Source organism: Schistocerca nitens, chromosome 1 (assembly GCF_023898315.1).
Source record: "Schistocerca nitens isolate TAMUIC-IGC-003100 chromosome 1, iqSchNite1.1, whole genome shotgun sequence".
NCBI classification, from domain to species: Eukaryota; Metazoa; Arthropoda; class Insecta; order Orthoptera; family Acrididae; genus Schistocerca; species Schistocerca nitens.
In genome coordinates, this window is record NC_064614.1 from 546,047,294 (window position 1) to 546,056,555 (window position 9,262).

At 39.8% G+C, this 9,262-nt stretch overlaps 1 non-coding gene across 1 annotated transcript; it reads right to left on the reverse strand.

Annotated features, from left to right (window-relative positions):
• Positions 1-721: 721 nt before the first annotated feature.
• Trnas-cga (transfer RNA serine (anticodon CGA)) lies at positions 722-796 on the reverse strand. The gene has a single exon. It is a non-coding gene; the product is annotated as a tRNA-Ser (tRNA).
• Positions 797-9,262: the final 8,466 nt, after the last annotated feature.

Below are 9,262 nucleotides of genomic sequence, written 5' to 3' on the forward strand. Positions count from 1 at the left end.
TAATTATTTACATTGTCGATGATTAAGAGAGCTAGTTATAATGGAGTTGATGAAGATAATCACAGTTTCAATAATTTTTGCAGTTATCTTTAGAAAATTGCTGCGTAAAAAGTGCTTCTCGATGAGTGATGTGATAGTAATTATCTCGCGATTAAATTCTTCTTTCAAACTAGAAACAAACCCCGTTCTTACAACAGTCACACTTTTCTTGCGGTCTCTTGAAAACGAGGCAGCTTCATCGAGGGGAATATGATAATTTCCAATGAACAGAGTTACTGGATTTGCTACGTCTTCTCAACGTGTTTGACACTGAAGTGGCAATAATTCTTAACATTCATCCTTAAAAGTTGTAGATGAAATAAATTAATTGAAAAGTGAAACTTGCGCTGTTTCATTCATCTCACAAGACTCGTCAGCTGCTGCTGGTTAAGCTGAAACTAATTAAAGCTCTTCAGCTTCTTGTCTTATTACACTCAATGATATGTTGACTGTTCTTTCATTTTTTCACCAGACGATGGCGAAACTTTAATTTTTGTTGAATATCTGCTTTGTCCTTAAAATCTAGAAATAGCTCTTCGAATACATTCGTGAAACAACTTTTTATATATTCCCCCTCTGTACACGGTTTTTCTGTCTTAGAAATATCTCGACTGACCACAAAACTTGCAACATTAATACTTCCAGAATGAGATTTTCACTCTGCAGCGGAGTGTGCGCTGATATGCCCGACCGAGACTCGAACTCGGGACCTTTGCCTTTCGCGGGCAAGTGCTCTACCAACTGAGCTACCGAAGCACGACTCACGCCCGGTCCTCACAGTTTTAATTCTGCCAGTATCTCGTCTCCTACCTTCCAAACTTTACAGAAGCTCTCCTGCGAACCTTGCAGAACTAGCACTCCTGAAAGAAAAGATATTGCGGAGACATGGCTTAGCCACAGCCTGGGGGATGTTTCCAGAATGAGATTTTCACTCTGCAGCGGAGTGTGCGCTGATATGAAACTTCCTGGCAGATTAAAACTGTGCGCCCGACCGAGACTCGAACTCGCGACCAGTTGGTAGAGCACTTGCCCGCGAAAGGCAAAGGTCCCGAGTTCGAGTCTCGGTCGGGCACACAGTTTTAATCTGCCAGGAAGTTTTGTTTAACATTAATATTGTTGTAAGATTGGATCCAGTTATGAAATACACAACTTGAGTTTTCATGACTCTTCTGGTAGTCATCTGTATCACTGGAAGGATATTTAGAACTTAATGACACGTGTTTAGCTGTAAAGTTTCTCTCAAAATTTGATTCCTTGTTACGAGAAAAATTTTTCTAGCAAATAAGACAGGTCGGAAGGCCTATTTTGTTTCGAATAACGGAGAAAGTCTCGGTCAACTGAGCTTTATATTCACGGGTTAGGCCTTCTGTTTTTCTTTACTTCTTCTTTGTAGCCATGTGAAAGAGGGCACATTGCAAAATGTTCCTTTTTATAATAATAAATCCACCAATACAAAATTATTATAATTCTTAAATTTATGACAAAATATCTGTAAGATTTGCAGCCGGTTGAAAAAACATAGCTAATTTTATGTCTCGTGTAGGTACTTTTCTCAGCAGTGAGCGATCTGCGGACTTTACTAGCACTAACAACTGCACTGTGATACTGCTGGTGTACTGGTACGTGTCTCGTTCATAAATCTCGTGCCTTCCCCGCGCATACAGGCTGGTTTTAACTAAAATTCTAGTCTTTCGAGCATCGACCACAAAGTTTCAGTCGCACAGTACGTGCGCGACAGCACGTGGTATTTTATAGAAGAGCAGCGCTCTGTGAGACAAAGAGCCCGACGTGACTGGTAAGGTGCGGCTTGCTGACCAATGGGCTGATGTATCTTTTACTTATCACGTAAAACATATCATCGTATTTGTGTTTCATTGCATACTATTGTTTCGGTATGGTACGGAAGCACTAAAGGCCCAATAAATTAACAGAACAAATAGCGTGTATCTGGCGATGAGGTCACCTTTGTGCTGTGTCGTGCTACAGCGACTCAGTTGTGGAACAAAGCGGTTATTCAGCGCGAACGGAAATGCCGAAGCCGGTATGATTCTCCTGCGCATAAATTGAATATAAGTTTATTAATAGCATATGTTTTTCACAACAAGACATGATTGTCTTACTGGGATAGCCGCGATCGTTCTTTGAATAAAAATATGTCACTTCAGTCTTTGATCGCTATTTTTTTTATTTTCAGTAACCGGTTTCGGTCTAGCTTCCCATTTTCAGATCACATATTGCAGTTACATAGTATCCTGTCAGTACAGAACCAACTGTTCTGACAGCAAACCAACAGTTCTGTACTGACAGATTACTTTGTAACTGCAATATATGATCTGAAGATGGGCAGCTAGCCTGAAACCGGTTATTGAAAATATAAAAATAGCGATCAAAGGCTGAAATTCCATATTTTTATTTTCATTTAGTAGTAGATGTGTCTTGGGATTATGAAAAGCAACGAAGAAATTTTAGTGACACAAATTACACAAATAAACTAATATGAACTGCATCGTACTTAATACTTCGCATTTCGTTTTGTTGCATGCGCCGATTTTCAAGGAACTAAAGAAGATCAGCAGTTAACGTTCGTGCGTGATCTCATTAGAAACATAGCCCATACTCATTTTGGGGGAGAACACAAAACAGAACTTGATCTTACCTTTCCTTCTTCGTACGATGTACGAAAACACTCGATCATGATCCTGTCTGAAATACCGAACGGGATTTGATCAGCGTTTCTCCAGAATAAGGTTCCACTTTCATAAACTCTAGCTCTTAGAATCATTAACTCTCGAGGCACACACTTCGCTTGGTGAAACTTGCTTTTCGGTGTAACTCACGATTTCAGTATTGACATTATAGCAAGCGCCTAGGGCAGCTAACGACATCCTAAGATTGTTTATAACCGCAGGAACTCCTGACGCAATGGGAGTGCTGTTTAGAGAGCACAATACAAACTAAAATTATCTCAGTGCCCTTTATTTGTTGAAATGAGCGGTTGACTGTGACATTCACAAAATTAACAATACTTTTTCAAAGAACACACTTACGCGAGGCTTTTGATATAGTGTACTGTGCCTTAAAATCCCTTTCCCAAATTTAGTCTAACTCTGAGCAATGTGAGCACAATAGCTCATCAGCAGTAGACATCGTCTTTGTTTATGGATAGTTACAACCTCGCATTTACTTTATTTCTGGGTGTAGCAAATATTTCTTGTTTACAATATTTTCTAAACAGTTATTGCTAATTTTGCAGAGACTGAAACTTTTCGTCGACAATTACGTCGTTGCAATGTAGATCTCCTCTGCTATATCGAACACGTAAATTTTTGCGTTGCCTCGTCGCGTATCCGCATGACAACGTTTAGGACGCACTTGATTCGGGAGCGAAGATGGTATTTCAGTTGCGCGACAATGGAATGTCCCTTTTTAAGTTGTTCCATTGTGAATGAAAAATAATGTATCATAATCGAATCTGTCATTTTCATTAAATCGCTCTTCGCCTGAGAGTGTTTTTCCGTTTGAGCTACTCGGATGGAGGCACTCGAAATTCCAAATTGCTACGAGCTTCACTCCAGAGGGAAAAAATGAAACAGAATACAGAGTCGTTGTAAGAACGGACAATTCAATTCATATTTTGCAATAGGTAATGGAAGGAATATAGGAAAACGGCTTCCTTGGGATTTGCAGAACTAATAAACTTTTGATAATGTAAATTCAATAAAATATTCGAAATCCTGATAACAGCGAGCAAAAAGATACAGAAACATTAGTAAATCTATAAAAATAAAGTGAAAGCGATGAAAACAAAAAAAAAAAAACAATCTTACAACGGATGTAGATCAGTCTTACAGGTAACCAGGTACCACCATAGTTTAATTTCTATTTCAAAGAGGGAAAAAATGGAAGGACAGGAAATTTCAAATGAGGAACAGAAATGCAGGGGCCACCAAAGCCAATGAAAAAGTCTTTCTGGTGTAAACTAAAGTAGACTTGGAGTAATGATCAAATGGATAGGCAGCATACCCCCTCTGTTCTGAGAAGGGACTCACACAATATTCATCAAAAATGGACAGGCTGTTGTAAAATAATTTGCTTTAAGGATACACAAAACAAATTATAGAATGTGAGAGAGTAGGAAAGGGCTGATTACAATGAAAACATTTCTTAGTTTGTCAGTGAAAGAAATTTCTATTAGTCTGTGGGATGCTATCTTAGTTCATCCCTTTGTAAATTTATTCTTCTGTACTAAGAAACATTAACAATAAGTGAATTTTTGTAGCAAATGATAAAATCTTTATTTTGTTCTAAAACTAATAATGTTAACTTTAGAAAGGCAGCTAACGGAGATTTTCCACGATTTCTCTTATCTCCTCAAGCTCTTATTATCATCATGACTTTGTTATCAGGTACATCGCCTGAGACTTCAGTCTCACGAAGGCAAAAGTGATGAAGAGTATCTGTAATAACACACAGAACTGACGATTTCCTTCGCAAACACGTTGTTGAATGAGCCTCTTGCTCGATACGGAATTAGGTATTCGTGTGTCATCAACACTGTTTTAGTGACATACACGCTCGAAAAATGTGTGCACCGCTGGCTGACACACAGGCCACCGACGATCCGAGAAACATCCGTTATTGCATTGTTAACGAGGACAGAATCTGTTTTCTCTAAATCTCATATGCTGGTTTACAGCACCACAACATAAGCCTGTGATGCCCATTCTGACAATTTTTCTGACCGTGTAAAGCACTCTTCCAGCTTGCGCATCAAAATTATTATGTGATACTGGGGGACTGGTTACCTGGAATAATTCGTAATTAATCAAAATCGGCATTCTCTAAACGACACTACGTTCAGAAACATACAGAGGTTGAACAAAAACATGGAAACACCACTAGAGACACATGGTTGAACTCAAAAGGAGATGCTGTCCAGGCCAGCAGGCTGTGCTGTTGTATTTCACCAAGGACGGCACCTGTGCAACGTCCTCAATATGTTGCATGTTCCAGTCGTGATCAGATGATCAGAAGACTGTTCTGTGTAGTTGTGAGAGCATTGTGTTGAAGCTCACAGCATTCGAGAGTGGGCAAGTTTTTGGTACTCGTATGGTGGGTAGCAAGTGTTTCTAGAGGCACCTGATGGAGGATTTATACCGCATACATTCGCTAAGTCACGCTACGAATCGAAGTGTGTATCAAGTGATCGTGACAGACGGCCATTCTACATCTACATCTACATGACTACTCTGCAATTCACATTTAAGTGCTTGGCAGAGGGTTCGTCAAACCACAATCATACTATCTCTCTACCATTCCACTCCAGAACAGCGCGCGGGAAAAACGAACTAGACGAAAAGTAAGAGGTCGACAGCAGCGAAAGTCACTGCAGGACTGCATGTTGTACTTGCGAACTATGTCAGCACAAAAACAACTCGAAAGTCACTCCATACGTCTAGAATTGTAAAATCACTCATCAGTGACGCAAATGAACGCAACAGGAAAACAGGGTACCAAAACCGTAAAAAATGTATTACTGAGGAAGGGCGCTTATACACGGGAGAAAGGGGGCCCGCACCCTCTCCCCCTCCCTCTCCCCCCCTCGGACATGTCCAAAAGAACAGGTACCATCTTCATATAGATAAGGCTTACCGGCCAATGATCTTCTTCAGTGCGGATGCAATCACATTGCCCGAACTCTTACGGGAATCGTTAGATTGACTGCCGCGAGTAATGGGTATAGTGGGTAGGGGCACTACAAATGTAGTGTGTTGACAGTAAGTCTCACGGGGAGCATGCCAGAAATAAGTCCCTGCAGTCGCACTATTCTCTGTGTCCTGCAGGAGATTTCGGGTTCGAGTCCCGCTCGGGGCAGATATTATCAACTATCCCCGTTGATATTTATCAACGCTTGTAAGCAGCTAAAGGTCTGGATTTCACTGTAATTTTATTCTTCGAGAGTTGCAAGATCACGAATGGTATTTGCTCTTTCGAATATGTCCCGGTAGCAAGTCGCTACCAGTACACGTTCGAAAGAACAAATATCATTCGTGATCGCTACCACTGACATCAGCTACTGCTGCGAAATGAAACTTTCTTTAACGGTTTGAAACCGTTATTAGCAACTTTTTGACATACTTCCGTTCTTTGGCTGTAGATCTTTACACACAGTTCTCAGACATCGTTTTCCTCCTCTTTTAATTGTTTTCTTTGTATTCGATAGCTGTTACTCCAGTTATGTTAATTTTGTTCATTTTGAGCTCTTCAGTGGTATCTGCAGATTACGTATTTCTATACTTGCCTTATTAAGTTTTGCCTCTTGTTAAAACTACTTTCATTTGTAACTGTTTTCCTAATTTGTACCGCTCGACCCTATTCACGCACTATAGGTGCGCTCCTTCCACGTAATGGTGTAATAAGATGACAAATTTTCCAGTCTGATGTCAGACTGATGCTTCCGCTTTCAGTGTTGACTTTGGAAGACAACTTATTTAACTTGGGCAATTCAGCTCATTGGTTTTATTGTCTCCACATTCAATGTGAACCTATGTAAGTAATACTTGTTCTGTTTTTAATATTTCTAGTGCTAGTTAGGTTTTTGAGACGGTCGTTATTGTCTTTTGTTGATCAAACAATTTTTGTAGGTAACTACAACACTTAATTGGTATCGAAACCAGGTCAAAACATTAAAATTTTTGCAACTGCTTAGTTGTTTTTATCATTAAGTACCAAACACTACAAGGCTTTTCAATTGCTAGACATGTACGGGAATTGGTTACAAATCCTAATTTCCCTTTCGCCCTATCCCTCTACAACACTTCCTCCCCCTTCTCTCTGTCCATCTCCTTCTTTCTCCTCTCTATAGGGTGTATATTCCACACCGTCTGTATCCATCTCCTCTCGCCACCCCCTCTTTGTCACCTTTTAAGTATTTTTTACTGTTACTGAGACCGAAACATTAAATTGACGTTGAACTCGCTTAAAATAAATGCGCCAATCGGTTTGGTTAATGGAATAAGGGTTATGTGATGCCTCTCCTGCTGCTGGACGTGTATGGATAAAAAAAATGGTTCAAATGGCTCTGAGCACTATGGGACTTAACATCTACGGTCATCAGTCCCCGAGAACTTAGAACTACTTAAACCTAACTAACCTAAGGACATCACACACAGCCATGCCCGAGGCAGTATTCGAACTTGCGACTGTAGCGGTCACGCGGTTCCAGACTGGAGCGCCTAGAACCGCACGGTCACACCGGCCGGCCGTGTAGAGATAGTTTTAATCTGCGAACGGATAGCATTTTAAAGTTTCGGACGAATCAGATTCTGTAATAGTGTTCTAATCATAAGCCGACAGGCCATAAATACAACTTTCCTCTATTTTGGTAAAACAGACTGCGAGGAAGAAAACAAAACCGCACATTTTCATAGCATAGCACAGCCCAGCACATCCTTTCTCGCAATCATTTTCAGCAGAAGACCTATACTTCCTTGAAACTTACTGGCAGATTAAAACTGTGTGCCGGACCGAGACTCGGGACCTAGTTCGAGTCTCGGTCCGGCACACAGTTTTTATCTGCCAGGAAGTTTCATATCAGCGCACACTCCGCTGCAGAGTGGAAATCTCATTCTGTACTTCCTTGTTTATAAAATATGCAGTTTATGTCTCTCTCTGAATGTTTATTAGGATATCGTCTAAAAATTCAAAGTAAATCGGTCAAAAACGTCTCGACATTATTCCTATGAACGTTTCACCTTTGTATATTTATCAGAATTCTATAGAAATAAAAATTATATCAGTGAAGAACTTTTCGAGATTTTTCGTAACAAAGCTAAACAATGACCTTCTATATTCGTACACATATACACAAATAAAAGATGATGTCCTAACTGACTCATCATTGCCCAGCTTAAACCGCTAAGAATAAAAACTTGAAATTTGGAGAAAGTGTTGATCTGATACGGCAGGATTTTTCGAAACAGGGAATGAAATGTTTTTCTTAAATATGTCGCTATTAAGGCAATTTTGAAGCTGGATCTAAGTAAATTGGCATTAGATTTCTCTGTCAGAAATAAATAAATACTTGTTTCAGTATTTTTGGGACTTTCATACCTTTGGGGGTTGAAATACAGGGTGCAATTTTTTTGAATCAATAATTATTGAATAACTGCTGAAGTATTTTTAAAGCTTCACGTATGAATATTGGTTTCTGATTTGCAGTTTACAAACAAAATAAATATGTGTCTCATTGTTTATGGGTAGTCAGTCCCTAAAGGGGTCAAATGGGGGAAGGAAAGTTGTATGGAATTATTTCATAATGAAAGCATTTTCGAATCCAGATCTAAGAAGATTTATGTTTGGTTTCTCAGTAAAAAAAAATTATTCGTTATATTAAAAAAAAGTAAAGCTAAATCTATGAAAATTGTTATTTCACTTTTAGGTTCAAAAATGGTTCAAATGGCTCTGAGCACTATGGGACTCAACTGCTGAGGTCATTAGTCCCCTAGAACTTAGAACTAGTTAAACCTAACTAACCTAAGGACATCACAAACATCCATGCCCGAGGCAGGATTCGAACCTGCGACCGTAGCGGTCTTGCGGTTCCAGACTGCAGCGCCTTTAACCGCACGGCCACTTCGGCCGGCCACATTTAGGTGTATGTAAATATGACCACAAGAACGCAAATAGCATGGTTAACAAAAACCTTTGACTCCAGCTACCGGAGTCGCTTTTTGGTCAGAAGTACATTCCGAAAAGACCATACTTCTATGGCCTTCATTAGTGTGAGAAGTTTAGACTGTGTTGCAATTTGTGACATAAAAACTGGATTAGAGAAAAACAAAGATCTGTGCAAAAGACAGTCCCCGAGAGCAAAACAGCTGGCGCTAAGCTAGTACCGTAAACTTAAGTACGACTGCCGAATATCAGCCATGTTCAAGATTGTTAAAAGCATATGTGTATGGTAACTGAGCGGCTTAAAATATACTTTCGTTTTACAGTGGACATTCTGATTTAACACTGGTATGTTGAAGATATCAGTATTTCTTTTGTCTTTAGAACATCGAGTACGAAACAAGCTCACCAGAGAAAATGATAGTCACTCCCTTGAAACAACAGACATGTAGCCTGTGAGCGCTGCACATGGCGTATAACATCTGACGGATGTCCAAGTTAATCCACTGCAGCTGACTTTTAATCATGACGGTGATGTGGTACGTGTGTG